Here is a 23,611-nt window from a genome sequence, read left to right as displayed (position 1 = left end):
ACACAAGTTAGTGCCCTTAAAATCTATTTCCCAGAATCGAGCTTCCCCCAGTGCACCTTGGTTCTCTGATGAACTCAAAAAGCAGAAACAACTTAATAAACAAAGAGAAAGACACTGGCGAAAGCAGTACGACCCCGAGAGTAAAACATTATATAAAGATTCACTTGCTCGGTACAAACAGATGATTGCAGAGGCGAAAAGAGCCTACTATGCCGAACAAATCGACAAGGCAAAAAACTCATGTAAAGAGTTATTTGACATTACTAAGCGCCTGTCCGGTGGCACGCAGGATCTTACACCCCCCCCTTCACAACATCTTTGCGATGCCCTATCCGATTTTTTCTTTAAGAAAGTCAACGATATCTATCAGGCTTTTTCCTTAAATACCAAAACCGCTCCTCGTTCCCTTCCTCCTACACCGCGGGATAACTCATTGACATGCTTTGCTGACCTTACTATGGATCAGACAAAGAGCATCATTTCAAGGATTAAAACAGAGTCAGCACTGGATCCATGCCCGCTTAAAGTGCTTGCCCCAGTTATGGACACGTTGATTCCGGTCATAACTCGGGTCTGTAACGCTATGTTCAGTTCCGGCATTTTCCTGGTCTCACTGAAACACACGTTGGTCAAAACCCTATTAAAGAAATTTAATCTTAATAAAGATGAACTAAAAAACTATCGGCCGATAGCTAGTCTCCCGTTTCTGGCCAAAGTCATAGAAAAAGCTATGAACCAGCAACTGTCGGAGTTTGTGGAGCAGCATCAGCTGCTTGACAACACTCAGTTTGGATTCCGCAAATGCCATGGCACGGAAACCGCCCTCCTAAAAGCGGCCGATGACATCAGAGCCATACGAGATCAGGGGGGGACAGCAGTCCTGGTCCTGCTGGATCTCTCTGCGGCCTTCGACACGGTCGATCACAAGATCCTGGCCGACCGTGTCGAACGACAAGGGGTCCAGAAAACAGCGCTGGACCTACTTATATCGTTTTTGGCTAACAGAACTCAGGCGGTATCCCTAGGACCATACCAATCCTCTAAGGTGTCCCTGCCTTGTGGGGTCCCCCAAGGCTCGTCCCTAAGTCCGACACTATTTAACATCTATGTGTCGGACCTTGCTAGTGTCATCAAAGCATTTGGGATGAGCCTCACCTCCTACGCCGACGACACCCAATTGGTATTGGCCATCAAAGGGGATGGTGAAGAAGTGGCCAATCTATTCACTAGAGGAATGGTGGCCATAGGTGACTGGATGGCCACGAATTGTCTTAAACTCAATTCAGAAAAAACTGAAGTGGTCATTTTCGGTCACCTCTCCCCGGGCTGGTCACCAGTTTGGTGGCCAACATCGTTTGCAACTCCTCCTAGTCCAGCCCTCAAAGTTAGAAATGTGGGCGTCACTTTTGATGTAGGTCTAAATTTCATGGCACACGCCAACAAGACTGCTACAACAGCTCACATGAAACTTAAAATGATCAGGAAAATACTACCCTACCTACCGGATACTGCTGGGAGAACCCTGGTCAGGTCATTGGTCTTGTCCGCCCTGGGCTACTGTAATGCCCTCTTCCTAAATGCACAATCCCGGGTGACAAACAAGATGCAGTCAATTCAAAATGCAGCCGCTCGGATGCTGGCGGGACTTCCCAAGTTTGCACCTGTCTCAAACACCATCAGGGAACTTCACTGGCTCCCGATACGCAGCCGTATCAAATTTAAATCATTGTGTATTGTTTACAAGGCACTCAACAATCAAGGCCCCCATTTCCTTAAACACAACCTTCTCCACTACACTCCAACCCGTTCCCTCCGCTCCTCTCATCATAATCACCTAGTAGTGCCTCGTACTAGAACAGTCACTTGGGGCGATAGGCGCTTCCTGGTCGCCGCCCCTAGACTCTGGAACATCCTTCCTCTACATATTAGGACCAGCCCCTCCCTGTTCATATTCCGCAAACAACTTAAGACGTGGTTATTCGACCAATAGCTCTGTATATTCTGTAGGTGTTCCTAGATGCTGATCCATTCCCTTAAGCCAGCGCCGAGACGCCTACGGGTATTCGCCGCGCTTTAAAAATGCCAATAAATAAAGAAATAAATAAACTACCCTCTCAAACTCCGTAGTAATCGACCTACCACCCCAATCAACATCTTTGGTGGTTATTCTCGAAAATGTCCCACCACTTTCTCAGGGCACCACTGAGGTCTTTTACCAGCTTAAGAACAAGGTCACTCACTGGCTCTCTAGTAACACCTCTGTAGGCCCAGCTGTAGACCGTAATATCATAATGGTTCGCCGGGTGGGTTGGGTGGGTACCTCAAGCAAGATAGGGGGGGGGGGGCGGCTGTATAATTGTAAATTTTAATGATCGAACGATCGTTGAGAGAATATTTAGAGAGACCAGAGTACGACTGTTTAATAGGGTCTCTGGAATTCAGATTCTCCCTTTGGGTTTTTTCTATCAACCTGAGTCGTTAAGTGGTAACAACATAAATTCACATAGTAGCTGGCAGTGGCATGGCCCTGAAGCAGGCCCTAGAACCAGTCACCTGTTTCTTCACGTGGCAAAATACAGCATCTTGGGGGATCGCTATTTTCCACCTATTTGGTAGTTGACAAATAGATTTGCCGCTCTCTCAACGTTAGAGGACTGCAACTGACTGAAAGTATCCCTAGATTCTAGCGAGCCACTTATATCCCCCCACTTCTTACAAAGAAGAGAGGGCCTCCCTAAACAGACCTCGTCTGGGGTGCACATTGTTGAACACATAGAAGGTCTAAATGTGGCTCCCAATGGGGATCTTACAGGACAAGTAGCCCACAATGTCATTTCCTGGAATATTGCCGGTTTTGGGGGGGGGAGGGGAAGCTTCAAGATCCCAAGTGGATAAAGTTTATAAGGCTATTCCCGGGGATCTGCCTACAAGAGACCTGGATGGTGGATTGTAATTTATTTTTAGAGGGATACAAAGCCTTTTCTGTCCCGGCTTCTCCATCATCTAGTGGCAGAGCTAAAGACGGTTTGGTTATTTATACAGGTCTAGCTCTGAAATGCGCAACTAAAGTATTATCCTCCTCTAATACTGATATTCAAGCGGTCATCCTAACGAGAGGGAACGCAAAGTTGTGCCTGATTAACTTTTATAACGCAGTGAATACTCCTGGTGTATGCAAGATTGCCCAGTTGGGCGATTACGTTAAACAGCATTGCAGAAGCACCCCCCACTGTCTAATGTTAACAGGGGATTTTAATGTGCACCCGTGTGGTAACCGGATGCAAACTGCAATGGGAGAAATGGGCTGTGCCAGGATGGGGGGGACTTCATTTTGAACACTCTACCCAGGGGGATGCATTGAATCATCTACTCAATGATCTTGACTTGATCTCTTCCATGTCTGTGGTGAATGCTTGTAGTAAACAGCTTGTTCCATCATTTAAAGGTCACATTAGGGGGACTTTTATAGACCACATTTTGATTTTGAGTGGTCTAGAATCTATCCTCATGGGAATTAAAATCCTGGAAAGTATCTATAGTGATCACAACCCTGTTTGTGTTCTTTTGTGTGGTAGTTTATTGCACCTGCAGGCCAAGACAGCCCCTTCCATACGTGATGAAACCCACGGATGGAAGGCGTCAACTTAAGTGGTCTCAGGTGAACTCGGATTTACTTTATGATAACATTCATGAATCTTGTGTCCCTGAGTTAACATCTTGTGTGTCCCCCGACTCCCTTCCTATGGATATCTTCAAAGCCTTTGAGGGGATTGTCTCTAAAGTGGGGGCCTTACTAACTGTCCATGCATCAGGCCCGTTGCTTAGGGATCCCAAATGGTTTGACCATGAATGCTCTAAAGCTGCTAGAGAGTTAAAGGTGTACTGAAAGCTAGCCCAAGAGATCAATTACAGACTAGGTCTCTTCGCCTTAACTATAAGAAAACACTGGCAAAACGTAAAGCCGAAATAAAGGAGATGACCTGGAAAGAACTCTTAGACCCAACCACACTGGTTAACAACAAGAGATTTTGGGGTATAATCAATAGACCATTGTTTTAAAGGGTAGGGGAGGATGAAATAGGCACTGATATCACTGAAGGCGAATGGGTGTCACATTTTGGTTCTATATTTAAAAGAGTACCACATTACAGCTAGATTTATACCAGGGAGGGCAAAATGAAACCCTGCCCCATTTTACTCTGAAAGAGGTAGAGAAAGGCATCTCAGGGCTGATGGGCAATAAGGCATCGGGTCCTGATGGTATGCCTACTGACCTTTTTAAATCAAAATTGTCGCTCTGGGCTCTGGTCCTTACAGCCGTGCTTAATACAGCGGCAGGGTCTGGCTGCCCAAGGTCATGGGGTACCTCTACAATTGTGCCAGTATTCAAGAAGGGAGATTGCAACAGCACTACCTGTTATAGACCGATCTCCCTTATTGATTCAGTGGTCAAGGTCGTGGGAGGAGTAGTGCTGAATAGACTGACAACCTGGGCTGAAGACAATAGGGTTATTTTGGATATCCAATACGGGTTCCGCCCAGGACACTCCACCCTAGCACAATGCCTCAACCTGTACATGATCCTTGGGAAGTATACTGTAGCCCGACAGGGCACCATCTACATGGCCTTCATGAATCTTTCCTCCGTGTTTGACTGTCTCAACCGGGGAAAACTGTGGCAATCCATGGACGCCATGGGGGTGGAGGCCACCTTGGTTAACTTCCTGAGGGATCTATACAAGGCGAATGTCAGATTCTCGCAGGACCTTAGGGTATCCAGGAACTTAAAGTCGATAGGGGAGTAAGGCAGGGATGCATTTTGGCCTCATTCCTTTTTAACTTATATATTAACGAGCTGGACGAGACCCTGGTTAAAACCGGAGTTGACTTTCCGTACGTTGGGCGCAGGGGTTCGCCCATCCTGCTCTAGGCAGACAATGCTGTCCTCTTGGCTAGAACCACAAGAGGGCTGCAGACTCTATTGAATGCTTTTCGTAGCTTTATGGCTGACCGCGACCTAGCCATCAATAACACTAAATCTTATATAATGCAGCTGGGGTTGCGTCCCAAGAAACAGTACTCGTTCATGGTGAATGCAGAGAAAGTGCCCCTAGCAACAACCTTTTCTTACTTGTGCATCTTATTTGACGACCAGTTAAAGTGGGGTGACTTAGTGCAGAGAAAAAGAGGGGAGATAACATGGGCGAACACCGCTATCTTCAACTTTGCAATGAAAATGGGTAAGCGCCCAGTTGCCGCACTGTTGAAGATTTATCAGGCCAAAAGCATTGCAATAGGCAGCTATCATAGTGAGCTATGTGGGTATGTAGCAGCTGAGTGTATCTAGGTGGCTGAGAACAATTTTTTAAAACAGCTTCTGGAAGTTCCCAAAGGAACCTCTAACCTAGTAGTACATGAGGAAACCGGACTACCCTTTATTGGCGACACCATAGCATTGCGTCCCCTATTATTCTGGCTTAAGTGCTGGCTAAATAAAGATTTAGGGGCATATTACCAAGCAATAGCGATAATTATCGCTATTGCTTGGTTAGAGACAAAAATTTACTGCTGAGCTGCGGCGATTTTTATCGCAGATAAATCTTGGTATTACCAAGGTTTATCGCAAATGCGATAAAAATCGGCCGCAATGCATGAATATCGCTGAAAAGTCAGCGATAATTATGCATTACCGAGCTAATGCTCTTAGCCATGTTATCCACCTCCCATTGGATAACATGGCTAAGAACTGCTCAGGGCAGGTGTTAGCTTTTGGAGATATTCGCTCTTAGCGCTAATATCTCCAAAAGTTGGTAATAGGAGATAGTGATGTTAGCAATGTTTCCAGTCGCTAACATCTTGGCACGCCCACTTTGCATGTCATTAGTGATAAATATCACTGACATGCAAAGTGGGGCCCAAGATGGTCGCTATCTCCTTCTAGCTGTCACTAACTGGTGTTAGCGACAGCTTGGTAATAGGGAAATAATTTTATCTCTGCTTTCTTGGCTTTTAAAGCCAAAAAAGCAGAGATAAACCCCCTTGATAATATGCCCCACAGTTCTCAATCACCAGTTACTTAAAGAAGTTTTGACCTTGGATCATATGCTTAATATCCCATGGTTAAAATACCTAAAAGGATGCTTTAAGGAGCTGGGGCGCCCGGACCTTTTTTTAAATCCAGGTCTGATTATTGCCGCTGATGTGGAGTTTGTAAAAAAGTCTTTTATGCAACTGAAAAAACGTAATCGAGAGGGGGTGGATTTGGTAAAACCCAGCGTCCATAAATTAGTGATGCTAAAAACCACGCCATTATTGGAGCCATATTTATCATGGTCCATAGCAACCCACAAGCGTTTTTTATTAACCAGGTTTTGGATGGATTATTTCCATCTTTTATTAGCTGTCCCGAAGGGATCTCATAGAGGTCAGGTGCTACCTCCCCGTGGCTGTAACAATGTGTCTCCCTAGGGTTTGGTGCACTTTATGTTTTTTTGTTCCCTCTATGATGATCCCCGGAGGTTCTTTTTAAAGCCCCCATTAAAAAGGATGAATTTTACTCAGGTCTGTCCGGCTATTTACAAATGCTAAAACCTGAAAGCACTTTATTTGTGATTGGTTTCTTCAAATCCGCACTGAAAGCCAGAAATCGTATGGAGTATCAATAGAACCACAAACTATTGTTATCATCCTTGCAGCCTTCCCCTAGAGTTTTTTTGTACTTTATGGGGGAATGTTTTTCTTCATATCATCTATCTTATTACTCTGGAACTAATTTTTCATGAAATATGACTGTGGTAAATGCATATGTTTTAATATGCTCTATTTTAATGGTTACAATGTTGCTTTTATGGTTTTCCTACTTGTAAAACCGAATAAAGTATTTTGATATTGATATTGATGGTAAACAGGTTTTAAGTCTATGGTACTAAAAAATGTTGCATTATCTAATTTAGCTAATAAATCTTGTACCTTATGCAGGTGATGGCATTCCATAACAATTTGTTTGTTTACTGACCTCAAATCAGTGCTCATCCTAAACTCACCATTCCGTTTTTTAACTAAAACTATGGTAGAAACCCATTCTGAAGCATTAACTGGTTCAATAATACACTCAGCAAATAATTTTTTAATCATGTCAGATAATGCATTCCTAATCGATAAGGGAACATCTCTCAATTTGTGTTTTGAAGGTATGGCATTTTTTTTTATTATCCTGTGAGAAAATCCTTGACCTTTTCCTAACTCTTTTTTAAAAACATTCTTGTGTCTATCAAGAAGTTTCTGCGTAAAGTTTTCGTAATCATTTGGTTCATTTTTAGTACTTTGTAGATCCTCAACAAAACAAACTTGTGTTTTTGCATTAGGACGCAAAGTGATATCAAACTTCCCTTGATGTTTCCATCCTAGTACATGCAATCCATCAACAGCAACATAAACCTTACCACGTATGGTTTTTTGTTTGAACGTAATATCAGAAATGAAATACCCTAACATTTCAATTTCTTTGCCTCCAAAACCATACACATGAATATCATTGGGTTCTAGTTTCTTATTTGTCCATGACTTGTAAAAGAAAGCATCAGAGATAATTGTATATGGAGAGCCAGAGTCTGCTATAACGTCCATATCTTTACCTTCAACAGTAATGATACACATGGGAGGAACATAAGGTTCAGAGTCAATATCATCATCGTTGTGAGAAACTTGACCTAATTTATGAGTTTCAGTTATAGGCAGTATTTTGTTTTCAAAATCAGGCTCAGAATGTATCTCTCCTTCAAAATCCGCATCAGACAAAATAGCCACTCTCCTGCTAGATTGGCAATATGTCTCAAAATGGCCTATTTTTTTTTACATTTGAAACATTCTTTGCCTCTAACTGGACAATGTCTAAATTGAAATGAATGTGACCTTGAACCACAACGAATACAAAACAATTTTCCAGAATTAAGATTTTGTTTAGTTGGATTTTGATTTTGTTGAATAGATGTATTTTTAACAAATTTGTTTTTACTATAAGTAGGTTTAACATTCGAGTCTTTTAAATTGACAGCTGCCACTCCAGTAGAAACTTTGTCAACATTAATGGTATTAAAAGAAATCATAGAACGTTCAACACTTATCACAATCTGAATAGTCTCTTGTAAAGAAGGATTGCGTTGTCTTAAAAGTTTCTCTTGAATCTTCTTATTAGAGCAACGAATAATCAATTGATCACGAATATAATTATCTACTTGATCTCCAAAATCACATTCAGCTGCAAGGACTCTTAAACATTCAACATACGTATCAACAGATTCATTTAGTAAGTGGTGTCTGGTATAAAAGTTATATCTCTCCATAACAATATGACGTTGTTCAGTGAACCTCTTTTTAAGTCTATCAATTGCTTCTGAAAAGCAATCATCATCACCACTCTCCATTCCAACTGGAGTAGGAGATGGTGGTAAATGCACAAAAACTTCTTCAGCATGGCCTCCTAAAGTATTTAAAAGAATTCCTTTTTTCCTTTTAGCGCTAAAGCTTTCACCATTAATAGCAATTAAATAATTTTCAAATTGCCTGTGCCACTTTTCCCATTTCATACTGGGTTGATTGGGACCTGAATAAAACGGTGGTGGAGGGGTGCCACATACAGTACTCATAGTAAAATAAGCTTAAAACAACACAATAATGTAATAAAAATAAATAAATTATGTACCAGAAGTAACAACAAAGCATCAAAAGGTTCAATATAAGTTGATTCTGTTGGAACTGCTGCTGGACTCCTACTCGGTTGCTACGGTAATAAAACAACAAACAAAATGGCCACTAATGACGTTGAAACGTGATCACAGCAACGTGGTGATGTAAGGACGTTGAAGTTTAACGTGACCTGATGGTGAGAGTGACGCTGTTCGCTTTCGTCGAAGACCGCAATGAAGAATGATGTACGCCGATAAGTTCTCCGTGTGGAATTTGAACTCGAAGAAGATGATCTTGGTGAAGAAAGAATTTCGAGGAAGGTAACGCAGTACTTTTAAATAATTTTTGTTCTTCGTTCGTGACTAATGGTACCTGTTTTAGTGATGTATGTCTGTAGCAGGAGCGTCGCCAAATTATGTAGCAGGAACGATTCAAGTATCACAGGAGCGCTTCAAGTTTCCAATAAATCCAAGAGGCAAAGTTGGATAATAAAATGATAAATGTATTCTCTTAACAGGACCCACGACCGATCATGTAAGAATTAAGTATTCATCTGACCACCAAAAAGAGCATTCTAGATTACATGTCTTCAAATGGAATAATTGATGTCCAACATTCTTTAAAGTAAAATAACACAATAAAAAGAAATAGTACAATAAAAGTAATACAACTTACCACAATGCCCCAGAACGCAGGCGGACACAGGGCAAGAAGGCCTCCTTATGATCTTAGACCTTTTATTGGCTTCTATATCAAATATCTGTTTTTGTACGCTTTGCAGTTTCTGTGGTATCTAATTTTCCTTTAATTAAACAGGCTGAAAATGTATGAAATTGTATTATTATGACGTCCTATGTGTTTTTGATTTTAATTAATTGAAATTAACATACTTACTTACTGATTTCTCGCACTGCCTGACAAGGGGCTTCTAGCTACATCTGATCCTCAAACCTCAACTCTGTTAAGCCAAGAGGGACTAACAAAGGTGGTGGTCGCTTCCGAGTCTACCGTAAAAACACAGCCCCCCCTCAGTAAAACTAAAGTTACCAGCAAAAGAGGGCGGAAGAAGAAAGGGGCACTGCTAGAAGATAAGGCTGAGATAGTAGGCTCACCTTGTGGGGCTGGTGACCACACCGTAGTAGGTGATGATAAAAAACCTTCCTCTTACTTAAATACAGAGGTCAAAGGAAGAGGCACTAAATACGGCTCGAAGTCTAAAATTAAGACAAAAACTAAAACGCAGAACATCATATCTGAGAAAAAAGCCAAGATCACCCCCTCATTACGCTCTTACTTTAAAGTTATACCCCAAATACTACATCTGCCAGGGGATCACGCCATGTCAGCTGGTTCTGGTTCTGAAGTGGAACCTTCTCTCCTAATGGATAAGATTTCTCCTGTACAGGTTTCAACGACAATAGAGTCAATAAAGGCTACTGATTATGGAACAGAAGAAGGGGTCATAGAACCAGAAGCTAGTGAATTAAGTCTAGGAGAAGCAGACAGGGATAACGAGAAAAACTCAGGATCACAATCTTCTCTAGCTCGGGAGGAGTCAGTATCATTACCAGCACCAGCTCCCGTGTCACAAGATTTAGAAGAGATGTCTGTTGGTGCTCCCCCTGGCAGCTCGAATGAAGAAGATGCCGGCGCAATTGGGGGAGATCATTTCGATCAAATCGAATATTCTATAGACCCCCTCACGGATCAATCCAAGTTTGTAGTCGATGACGAAATAACTCCAGCGGCTATACTAGGCATGTTTTCAGCTCTTACGCAGGAAATAAGAAAGGGCTTTGCAGAGGCTTCAGCAAATCAAGCTGCGCATCAAGCTGAAATAAGGAGCTACTGTGAATCTCTTGAAAACAAAATTGAGGGACTAGCTATAAGAACGGGAGTCCTGGAGGAGACCACAGGAATAATTTCTATTAATTTGGACCAGGCGAAAGAAGATATTCAGAAGCTTTCTAGAGAGGAGCAAGCACTTAGTGAAAGGATGGAGACCTTGGAAAACAATGCGAGGAGGGGGAATCTTCGAATTTTGAATGTGCCTGAAGGCTCAGAGGGCTCAGATTTAAAACAATACATAACGGGCTTGCTAAAAGAGTCCCTGAGTCTAGACCTCTCCCTAGAAGAAATAGCATTGGACATCCAAAGAATTCACAGGGATCCCTTTAGACGAAACCCCCAGAGATCTAAACCCCGTAAAATTCTAGTAAACTTCCATACATATGTTCTGAAAGAACAAATACTTAATCTTGCTTTAAAACAAAAAACGCTGGTTGCAAAGGGGTTTACATTCTTAATAAGGTCAGATCTTTCAAGAATTACCTTGGAAAAGCAATGGGAGTTTGGGAGGCGACTGGAAGCGTTTAGAGCAGCAGGTGCCACAGCTCAATTAACATTCCCTGCTGGTATGAAAATAATGTATAATAATAAGATGACTAACATTAGATCAGTACAAGCAGCGGATGAACTCCTGATGCAGATGGGAAGCAATAAGAAACAATAAGATGTTTAAGTAGTTTAATTATAGGATTTGGTGAGTAGAGTCAGCGTTCATGGTTATCCCTTGACTTCTCCGAGTTCTTATGTACAAAGTGTAAAATAATTTCTTCACAAGGGACATTAAACAATATAATCAGTTTAGTGTCATAATTAGTTTAGTTTTCCTTCATATTTTTTGCATTTATATAGGTGTGGTTTCTCTCCAGGAGTTCACGGAGGGGCGCTATCTACCGGACATTGCACCGGTTGGATATCGCAAGGGTTTTCCAGGGAATGGGAGGGTGGAGGGAGGGTGGCACGTAGCTAGGGTAGGTGGTGGGGGGTTGAAAAAAAAAAGTAAAAATGTCCTCAAAAAGCCAAGATATAATAATCGTGATAATAAGAAAGTGGTATCGCAATCTTATCAAAAGAGTTTTAGACAAGTATGGGTTGGTCTAGTCGTATCTTTCTGTCTCTCTTTTTTGTCGGGAATATATGCCAAAAATGATTAACATAAAATATTTCTCCTGGAATATTAATGGCCTGCGCACCAAACCTAGGGCAAATAAAATCATGCAATATTTACGAGATCTGGATGTGCAGGTCATTGTTCTCCAGGAGACTCATTTAACAAACTCTGAGATGATGGACTTAATTAAAAGAAATAAGTGGATAGACTTTGCGGTCTCCACTACTCAGGCTAGTAATACCAGAGGGGTATCTATAATTTTCAAGAAAGGAGCTAAAGCTAGGCTGATATCTCAACAGGTCGATCCAGGCGGAAGATGGGCCATAGCCTCTGTAGTAATAGCGGGCTCTCAAACCACAGTCGTGGGCTACTATGGGCCGAATCAGGACGATTCTACTACTATGGAGACTATGTTTTCACACTTGCTCTCCTTTCCTGAGCCAACTATTATAGCTGGTGATTTTAATATTGTCTTAAATCCAGTTTTGGATAAATCCCCCAATAGTCGATCCTTAGCTTTGTCAGAATCTAGGTTAGTGCTACAATCTGCAATGAAAACATATGGGTATTCTGACATATGGAGGGAGAGGTCTGGGGACCAACAAGGAGTGTCTTTCCGGAATTATAAGTATAAACATCAGTCAAGGATTGATTTCATCTTGATCAGCCGAAGGCTGACTGATCATGTAAGATCCATTGAATATTTACCTCTCCATCTCTCAGATCATTCTGCAGTATTAATGGACCTAACCTATGTAACGGAGAGATTGCCCTCTAGATGGTCCTTTGATCGTTCACTTTTTACCTTACCTGATGACATACTATATCTCAATAGAGAAGCACACAATTTATTTTTGATTAATAATGACTCAGCATCTACAAGGATCATCTGGGACTCGTTTAAAGCATTTCTAAGGGGTCTTAACAGCTAAAGTGTCTCATAAAAGGAGGCAATATAAAGAACAAATTTGCTCAATTGAAGGAAAGATAATAAACCTCCAAGGAGTTATTGATAGTAATACTGGGGTAGATGAGTCCATTATATATAATTACAGGAAAGAAATGGCGACCTTGAAAGCAGACCTGGGTTCAGTATTGAATCTTAGATTGCAGCAGAGATGGGAAGCAAGCAAATTAGCCCATTTTGAGTACAGTGAAGGAGCGGGTAAAATGCTTGCGTGGAAGACTAAATCAGATCAGGTCCGGAATAACATTGCAAAAATCAAGGTGGGCAACGATTCCTTTTCATCGGATATTGAAATTAGAAGGGCCTTTAAGATCTTCTTTGAGTCAATCTATAAGGAGGACGTTGAAACCCGATCTGAGGAGGTTGACGATTGGTTAAGTCATATGAATCTCCCTAGTCTTACACAAGCTCAGTCTCAAGCATTGGATGATATTATCACCGAAGGAGAAGTAAGGGCCGCTATAAAAAAAAGCAAGAAGGGAAAGGCAGCGGGGCCCGATGGGCTACCAGCAGAAACTTATAGAATGTTAGAAGATGAGATAGCCCCCTTCCTTACTAAGATGTTCAATCAGATCCTTATTGATGGCCAAACTCCCCCATCAACATGGGATAATGCATCGATTACACTCATACTGAAGCCTGGAAAACCCAAGGACGCTTGCGAATCATACAGGCCCATATCAATCTTAAATGTGGATTATAAGATTTTCACCACAATTTTAGCCTCCAGGTTAGCCTTAGTAGCCCCGGCAGTCCTCCACGCAGATCAAAAAGGATTCGTAAAGGGCCGACAACTATATGAATTAACGTACGACTTAATAGGGGCTATAGATATCGCGGTGGCACAGAACTTACCATTGACTGTTCTCACCCTGGATGCGACCAAGGCCTTCGACAGGGTTAATTGGGTGTACCTGTCGGGGGCCCTGGCTAAATTTGGGGTAGGGAAGAGATTTTGTCGTGCAGTTAGTCTATTGTATGCCAGTCCATCGGCAAACCTATTAATTAACGGTGAGTTGTCAGACCCCTTTGATATAACTAGGGGGACTAGGCAGGGTTGCCCGCTTTCCCCACTTTTGTTTGACTTTTATATTGAACCTCTCGCACAACAACTGAGGAGAGAGAATGCCATTATTCCTTTTTGTCACAAAGGGTGGGAAAAGAAGGTTGCGTTATACGCTGACGACCTGCTCGTTTTTACATCAGACGTAACAACTGCACTCCCGGTTATACTTGAAACGGCTAAGGGGTTTGGGAAAATATCAGGCTACCAGATCAACACATTAAAAACAGAGATGTTGGTCTGGAATGACAATCCGAGTTCCTTGGTGATACAGGAAGGCGAATCATTACGATATCTGGGCCTAAATATCATAAAAGACATTAACAAGCTCGTCTCAGTAAATATTACAGCAATTATCAAAGAATCGAGGAAATTAATGCAGGCATGGTCTCACCTTCAATTATCTTTAATAGGGAGGGTCAACCTCGTAAAAATGGCCATTTTGCCTAAACTTTCTTTTCTTTTTAATACCATTCCCCTCTACTTTGATCAGACTCACATAACTAAAATACAATCAGATATCACCTCTTTTATCTGGAACAAAAAATTACCAAGAATAGCTTGGAAGAAGCTTAGACGGCGATGGGAGAAGGGAGGCTTAGCCGCACCAGACTTAAAATTATATTTGTGGGCTTTTCAGCTATCTCACATACGAATGCTCCTAAAAACACCTACTGATTATGGGATAGGATTAATGTTTTCGGCCATGTTGAAAGGGGAAGGTCTTAGCCAGTCGGGATTCTTATTTAAATTTGGCAATCCAAAATTCTTCAAAAAAATCAAATTGAAGGTCCTGCATGGCTTGGCAAAAACATGGACTGAGGTAATAAAATCTATTAAACAGGGGTATTATTGCGATAAAACGCCGCTTTGGGGGTTACCTGATAGTCCAGCCTGGTTGGAAGATTCCCTAGCCACTCCTTTGAGAGAAGCAGGACTTAAAGAATGGGGGGATCTTTTCTATGAGGGGGACCTGCTTTCATGGGAATATCTACAGAATAAAATAGGGCCAACCCTTTCAAGGTTCAAATACATTCAAATCCGAAGCTGGACAGTGGCATATAACGATCCACTAACAAAACACAATGCCCCAGAACGCAGGCGGACACAGGGCAAGAAGGCCTCCTTATGATCTTAGACCTTTTATTGGCTTCTATATCAAATATCTGTTTTTGTACGCTTTGCAGTTTCTGTGGTATCTAATTTTCCTTTAATTAAACAGGCTGAAAATGTATGAAATTGTATTATTATGACGTCCTATGTGTTTTTGATTTTAATTAATTGAAATTAACATACTTACTTACTGATTTCTTGCACTGCCTTTTAGACTTTTCTCCAGGGCCTGGGGCAATCTGGGCAGTAAGTGCTGTCATTTCTTTTCAGTGTCAGGACCCTGGATACTGCTGCTTGCGAGGTTATCATCACTCTTAAGCAGCGCTTGTTCCTCCATTAAGGCGATGGAGCGTCGCAACCCCTACCCCCCCCCTTGCTAGTAGCTAGCATCCTCAAAACGTTTATAAAAAAACGTTAATAAAACATATTTATTATCCTTTTATTTTTCCTCTAAGTGCCAAGTTTTGGGGGCGGGACTGTCACAGAGGCGGAGTGTTGGGCACTGCTATCAGTGCGCATGTCAGCTTGGCCGACCATCTTAGGACAGGCAAACTGTAACATCTGCTTAGCTGTCTCCAAAACGAGCTGTGCTGCCGGGTTGGAGATAGCAGGCACAGGCTCCCAGTATATATGGGAGCGCAAATCAAGGGCGCTCAGGATAATCCTGACGCTGCTCTCATGTTGCCAGCAGCATCTGGATTGGCCGCAGGGTAGTCAGGGAGGCTGTGTCTACAGTGGAATGGAACTGGAGAGGAGCAGAAGAGCGGCGATGTGGCAGGTAAGTTATTCGTTTTTGTGTTTGTTGTATGTTATGGCATCGCCCCCCCACCCCACTAATTTTCTTTCAAACTGGCCGCTACTGCTCTTTATCGTTTATCAGTGATATAGGATGATATGATCTACAAATTGATGAACTATTATTCTTTTCCTGTCTCTTTCAATGAATGAGAAACCATTTTTGAAACCTTGGAATTTAAGAGGTTATGTATAAAATGTGCCATATTCTTGGAAAAGGGCTTGTAACACTCTTCACAGAATATCTGGGCCTGTTACTATTTATGAAGTGCATTAAGAGATTGCAGTTTCTTTTACCAATCGAATAGTGGGAAGGTCCAGAGCACTTTTTTGTTGACCTGTCAATTTATTCAGAATGACCTTATTAAGATAGGCATTAACTTGATCCTAAGTGCCTTCACAACTGTCCTTGTATAACGAGGAATAAAAGTTTTGAAAGACTGGCAGTATACCTCTCTCCCTGGTCACTACCAGGTCTTCTTGGTTCTTTTGATAGAAATAATTGAATTCCTGCTATTCATTTCTTTAACTTGTAAGGGCAAGAGGTACCCCATTTCTTCACTGTTTTCAAAGCAGTGGCCCTGTTTCAAGAGGGCTCTTTCACGTGCCTTATCCCAAATATTTTTTTCCCCAAACGTATCTGTAAGGAATTTGGCTGCTCGAAAATAAACCGTTCTCACTTAACTGGCCATCTGCCTTTAATACTAAAGGAGCTATTTCTAGTTGGAGTAGGTGTGTATGCATATGCTCTTTGGCTGGTCTTTCGACCCTGCCTTGTTAGATGGTGTAACTTAAAGTGATGCAAAAACAACAGTTGATGGACAGAATGCAGAACATTGTCATACATTCACCCCAGAGATCTGGGCCTAAATCCATCGTTTTTTTGCACTCCACACCACCCCAGTTCAGACATGGCCATATGCAAATCTTCCTTGACCCTGTGCCTCATGGGAACAGTCCAGCCCGAACTGCCAAGCCATGTCTTTCCTGGACCGGAATCAAGCATCCTAGGACCGGTTTCTGGCTATCAGCCGTCTTCAGCCAGGATAGCTTGACTCCAGTGGTGTGGAGAGCATGGGACTCACATCTGAGCATACCCATCCCACTCGGGGTGACAAATGCAAAAACAACAGTTGATGGACAGAATGCAGATAGCCAGAAACCGGTCCTAGGATGCTTGATTCCGGTCCAGAAAAGACATGACTTGGCAGTTCGGGCTAAACTGTTCCCATGAGGCACAGGGTCAAGGCTGATTTGCATATGGCCATGTCTGAACTGGGGTGGTGTGGAGTGCAAAAAAATGATGGATTTAGGCCCAGATGTCTGTACTGGGGTGAATGTATGACATTGTTCTGGATTCTGTCCATCAACTGTTGTTTTGCATTTGTCACTCGAGTGGGATGGGTATGCTCAGACGTGAGTCCCATGCTCTCCACACCATTGGAGTTAAGCTATCCTGGCTGAAGACGGTTGATAGCCAGAAACCGGTCCTAGGATGCTTGATTCTGGTCCAGGAAAGACATGGTTTGGCAGTTCGGGCTGGACTGTTCCCATGAGGCACAGTGTCAAGGCTGATTTGCCTATGGCCATGTCTGAACTGGGGTGGTGTGGAGTGCAAAAAAACGATGGATTTAGGCCCAGATCTCTGTACTGGGGTGAATGTATGACATTGTTCTGCATTCTGTCCATCAACTGTTGTTTTTGCATAACTCAAAGTGATCCCACAAGCTACTTCCTTGAAGGTATATTAAACTAGAGGAATTGGAGCAGAGCCCTTGTTACTTTAAATGAATTCTCTATGGCTATCCCTCACATATTCTTCAAATTTAGGATATTGTAATATTTTGCAATCTTATTTTCAGCAGTGTAGAGACACCTCTAGTCTGAAATAGCTTTCCTTAATATAAAGATAAAAGGTATTGTGGCCAGGTATAGTTCTGGGATTTATTTTATAGATACATATGGTGAAAAAGCATAGTAAAAAAAATCTTACCAATTCTAGAGAAAAAGCAGTGTGGAAGAACATAAAAGTATAGCCATGCTCAGCAAGGTAACACAAATCCCCAAATATCTACCAATGTATATGAATCTGAGAGTTGTTTTATTGTCACTATAGATTTCCGCCTATGTACTTGAGAGGCAGTTTGTGCCTTGGTGAGCCTGACTCATCTAGTTCTGGCACCAATGGGAGATTAAAAGCTTCACAAAACAGAATTTGATCCTTCCATCAATATGATTCACCAAGAAGCAATTAAATAATGACAGGGCATCTATATTTGGAGCATAGATTCGAAAAACGTTAAATATACACACCCTTTTTCTCCACTCCGGTAATAAGCTATCACCTTGAACTATCAAACTTGTGTTTAAGGCTTTAGTTTCAGCCCTTCCTCCAGTGTATAGCTGTTTTTATCAGGAGATCTCATACCATTAATGTTGTTTTGAAAGCACATTCACATCCTGGGTAATTATTTGACAATGTGTAGTAATATACAGTGGATATTGACATTGATTGTAACACTGATGCTGTGTAAAGGTAATTCATATGACAATATTTCCATTATTTTCCCTTATTTCCCCTTCACCTTCCACCTAGTGAGAAACCCACCTGTCCCTTGGCCTACTGTCCGACCCATCCCTCAGGTTTTGTGGATCTTTCAGCTCTACAACCTGCCACCCGCAGTTAGTCTATCTTCAACCTCCTTCCCTGTCATATATCACAAGGTAGTTAATAGGAACCTGTAAACCTTAGTACTAGAAGGAGTGGCTGATTGCTCAATGTGGGAAAGCTGAGGGGCAGACCTAAAGTTAACCCAAAGAAGGTAAAATCAGGAATATGTAAGAGTACTAATAGAACCAAGAAAAAAAAACATTGTCTGAAATATTGTTGGTATTCTATTGCTTTATTAACTCTTGAATGTTCACAACCTCCTGGCAATAAACAATTTTACTCTTATAGTGCTATCTTTAAATTAGCTGATTTCAGTCCACTGAATTTATTGTATGAGCTGACAAAGTTGCCATCTTTGATCCACAGCTGCATGACAAAACTCTGATCTCATAAAGAACTCCTCACCACATAAGTTGACTAGTGTACTTGGGCATGCAGCTTGGTATATGAGCTGTAGGAAGATGTTATTGCACACATATATCTAAATAGCCCATGGGTGTGGGCTCCCTCTATCCTTGTTGGTCTTTTGGAACAGAAAACTGTGTGCTCTTTGTACTTGACAGTTAATGTCCACATTGCTGAGTTTGGGAAACAAATGTGTATAGAGATGATCAATGTAAGGTGTGAGGTCATCACCCTAGTTTACCACAGGCATACCTAAAGCACACACATTATTGCAATGTATTTGGTTTTCTAGATCTTCAACTTAAGAGTGAGAGTCTTTATTTTACTCTCCTGCTGCCAACCAGATTTTGTGGGGTGTGCACAGTCTCTGCAAGGCCTGATTTGCATGATTCTATATCATTAAGAGGACTTTTCATTCTATCCATATTTATTGATATTTTGCACAACATCACCAGCGTTTTAAGGTGGGAAGGTTTAACACATTGGCTGCTAGGGGTTTCCCCCCCCCCCCAGTGCTGGACTCACAGAGTTGCCTTTATTCATGACGAGCTCAGCTCGTCATAAGCACAGCTCAACCGTGCCTCATGACGAGCTGAGCTCGTCATGAGCAGCGAAGGGGTTAAGTACACTTCAATATATTTTATGTTCCTCCCTATGGAGCTGTATCAAATCATAAATAGAGGTCAAGGACAGTTCAGGGGGAACACTGATCTGGAGAGTCAGACTGACCATGAAAGCTAGAGGTAGTAGGAGAATGCTTCCTGTCAAAATCCATGGGTACTACATGATTGACCACTTGATTAGTCAAAGTAAGTTCAGTCCCATTCAATCCAATTAAAATTAATTGTGTTTAGTGTCCTCTTCACCATCCTCTTATCCAACTCCTTCTCCCAGGTTTTGTGACCAACGGTCTAATTTTTTTTTAGTTTCTTATTTGTGGCAATGTTAGAATGCATGTCAGCCCATTCCAAAGCAGACTCAGATTCAGATGCTGACGTGGGAGTAAGACTCCCTGAGCCTGATTAAGCAGAATTAGAGAAAAACATTTTCTTGAGCTTTTAGTGTTTCTTGTGTTTTCTGAGCAGCCTGACTTGTAGACGTTTTGAAACCCTATTCAGCAGATGTAGGTAAGAATTCACACTGAGGTAAATGCATTAGCTTAAAGTCTTGAGTCAATTGGGATTTCTTAAAAATCTGTTGCGACTTTGACTTTGCAATAGATTTACTAGCTATAGCGGCTGTCAGAGAGGAAAATGGTCATTTATCTATTTATTTATTTTCGTGTTTTATATAGCGCGAAAATGGCCCTAAGAAAGGGTATCAGAGCGCTTTACATTTATATGTCCTTAAACTTGAAACAACACTTACAATGTGTGAATTTGTAGCAATAATCAGTGTACAGCGAATTGCTAGTAACAGTTGTGCTATCAGGTCCTGAGTAACTATAAATTGATTTGTAGAAGAAACATTTGTGCATTAACACTCATAAATACCAGTCCAACATAAATGTTAGACACCACAGTGTTAGCATATGTGTGAGACAAGAAGGATCTCTGAAAATATCGTATATATCATAAAGTCTGCTGATGTTCCACAGCCTTTTGACACATATATGTGCTTGTGTGTGTGTGTAATGTAAAATATATATATATTTTAATGTTTGTGGTGATTGTGTTAATATATATATATGCGACAAATGGAGAATAGATATATTCTCGAGCTGGATACTCCTATACCCAGAGGTCTTAATTCTGAGGAAGAAATGAAATGGCACTTAGGGGATTGAGAGCTAATAATAGGGTGTCATACATAAGGATTTCTGAGATACTATTCAAGTGGAGTATATTTGTTGAATATGTTTCACAAGATTTTGCTATGGCTGTATACTGTCAGTTGTTATGAATTGTTTAGGCCCAAGGTCAACCTAGTGCTTCTTGTAGATTTTAAAATGTTTAATTTTGTGTTACACTTTTGATTTTGATTCACTATTATTGAAGACTCAAAACCCATCTAGGGCCATATGTGGTGCTTAATAGAACACAGCATTATCTGACTGGCCCCCTTTTTTGTCTTAATCGTAGGTAATGGGAGTGTAGCGGTGCACCGGACAAGAAACCCACTGGGGTTATGATAATGGATTATAAAATCGTGTGGACTTCTTTTGGAAATCTCACTTGGGAATATACACTGTATACAGGCAATATGTCTTGTGACATTATATAACATGAAGTATTGCCATTAACTGGAACGCTGCTCACTAGAGCAAATGCGAATTCAATTCAATTTAATTCAATTTAACTTGGTTATAATATTATATCAGTTGCAAGTAGTTGGTATTTTAATGCCTGATGAGTTAAAACGTCGTCCACTAGGAAAAGCTTATTTATCTGTACTAATGTAATTTGGCTGTATATAGGATGCACTTTTGCCTGACTCGTTTGGATGATACGATTCTAAATGTCATTATATTGGACAATATGTGACATGGCACCAGTTATCGAATTCGGAAATAGCAAATTCTACTGTTATCACGTAAACAACTCCCATTTAATCATTAAGATCATGATGTTGATTGATTGAAGCTTTCACAATGCTGTATTTTATAGCGGGTCAGATGTGAGAAACAGAACTATACTCCACTCTAAGATGGCCACGAAAATGTGGGCTTGAGTCCTCTGTCTATTTTGAATACTTGTCACTTGTAACTTTATTTATTGTTTGTGCACTGTTACTGAAATCACCCGTGACCAAGGTGAGTGTTTTGCCGAAACTTTTGGGGTTTTTTCCTTGTGCGAAATCACGATGCTGCATTTGAAAAAATAAACTCAATCGAAATGCGCAAAAAGGAACTGGAGTGATCGTTTTTCTATCGAACGAGAGTGCATTTGCGTAGCGGTGACTACGGGCTGTGGACAAGAAATATATATATATATATACACATATACATATATACATATATATATATATATTCACAGAAAAAACCATAGGTTATTGACCATATATAGTTAGGAATTTGCATTTACAAAACCTTGAAAATTCACTGAAAAAACCATAGGTTATAGACCATATATAGTTAGGGATTTGCATTTACAAAACCTTATTTTACTCGCATAAAACCATTGAAATTCCATATATAGTTAGTTGCGCTAACTATATATCGCGCACCCGCAATCCACTGCTGATGATGTCACATATTACATCATTCATGACATGGTCAGTGACATCACTGATGACATCACTGATGACATCTCAAATGACATCACTGATGACATCACTGATGTCAACATCCAGTGACTGTATGTTTCTGTAAAGTTAAAATATGTCTTACATATTGAAGAATGAGTGGATGTATAAGTGTCTGGATGAAGGATTTAGTAGGTGCATGACTGACTGTATTAGTGAGTGATTAAATGTGTCTCACTGAGTGCATGGGTTAGTGACTAAACTGTCTTAATTTGTGCATCATTATGTCTGTTGTTCTGTAAACTGCTGCATGTGTTAATCAGTAGCTATATGAGTAACTATATGGGTTATTGATTGGTAGCCCAGGTATTTGTATGGGAGACTGAGTGTGTGTGTGGGTGGCTGGAAGGTGTATGACTCTGTGCATAGATGTGTGAGCAGTTGATTCACTAGATGTATGGTTTCAAAAGTGCACGTGGAAACAGCTGTATGGGCGGTTGACTGTGTGCATGAGTGTATTGGTGAGTGAATGGATATCTCAGTGCTACATGTCAAAGTAAGTACATATGTAAAACACAGTACAAGTGAGAGTTGACATATATAAATAACTGTGCATAAGAGCTAGTGATTGTGTGAGTGGCTGTATGGATCATTGTGAACTTGTATCAGGGATTGTATAAGAGAGTAAATATGTGTTAGTATATGTTTGAATAAGTAAAGTTTGTATAACTGTATAGTTGAGGAAATGGAGGTGCGATTGATTCTTTGCATGACTGACTAGGTGTGTGAGTAACTCCATGGATGAGTGACAGTCTGTGAGTGTCTGTTTACACTGAGTGTATCTAAGGTTATATTAGAGTCTGAAGAGATTCATCGTATTATCACACGAAGGATGTCATCAGTGATGTGATCAGTAATGTCAAATGAGATGTCATCAGTGATGTCATCAGTGATGTCATTTGAGATGTCATCAGTGATGTCATCAGTGATGTCACTGACCATGTCATGAATGATGTAATATGTGACATCATCAGCAGTGGATTGCGGGTGCGCGATATATAGTTAGCGCAACTAACTATATATGGAATTTCAATGGTTTTATGCGAGTAAAATAAGGTTTTGTAAATGCAAATCCCTAACTATATATGGTCTATAACCTATGGTTTTTTCAGTGAATTTTCAAGGTTTTGTAAATGCAAATTCCTAACTATATATGGTCTATAACCTATGGTTTTTTCTGTGAATTTCATTGGTTTTTTAAAAGCTAACATCGGTAACTGTAAAATGTATTCTTCTTTAAATCTTAAAATATATTTTAGATGTTTATTAATAATTTTTTTTAAAATATTTTTTTTCTTCGCTTCCAGTTCGCGAACCGGGAAGCTTTCCGTTAGCTCATCTTGATGCCGCGACCTAGTCCGCGAACCGGTCAACGTTACGTTAGCGGAACTGTGACGCGTCGCGGAAGCGCGACGTATCACGTTGTCGCGTAATGCGTCTAATGACGCGCCGCGTTAGCGCTCCCGGAAGTGCTCCGGACCGCGAACCGGAAGCGATCCGGGACGCGGCGCGCACCGCGTAACGTAAGCGGAACAGGTCATGTGACTTGTTTATCAAAGTTTTCATTGGTTCATTTCACTTTTGGTTTCCAAATGATGTATGACTAGGTCATGTGACCTAAAAATAACACTTTTCATTGGTTCAGAACTTTTGCTTTTCCCAAATCATGTAAACCCCTCCTTCTTTCCTCACTCTGACTTTCATCTTGGTGAG

The sequence above is a fragment of the Lissotriton vulgaris genome, chromosome 7 (genome assembly GCF_964263255.1).
Source record: "Lissotriton vulgaris chromosome 7, aLisVul1.2, whole genome shotgun sequence".
Taxonomy (NCBI): domain Eukaryota; kingdom Metazoa; phylum Chordata; class Amphibia; order Caudata; family Salamandridae; genus Lissotriton; species Lissotriton vulgaris.
The sequence above is the reverse complement of the archived record's forward strand: the minus strand, read 5'-3'. Positions refer to the sequence as shown.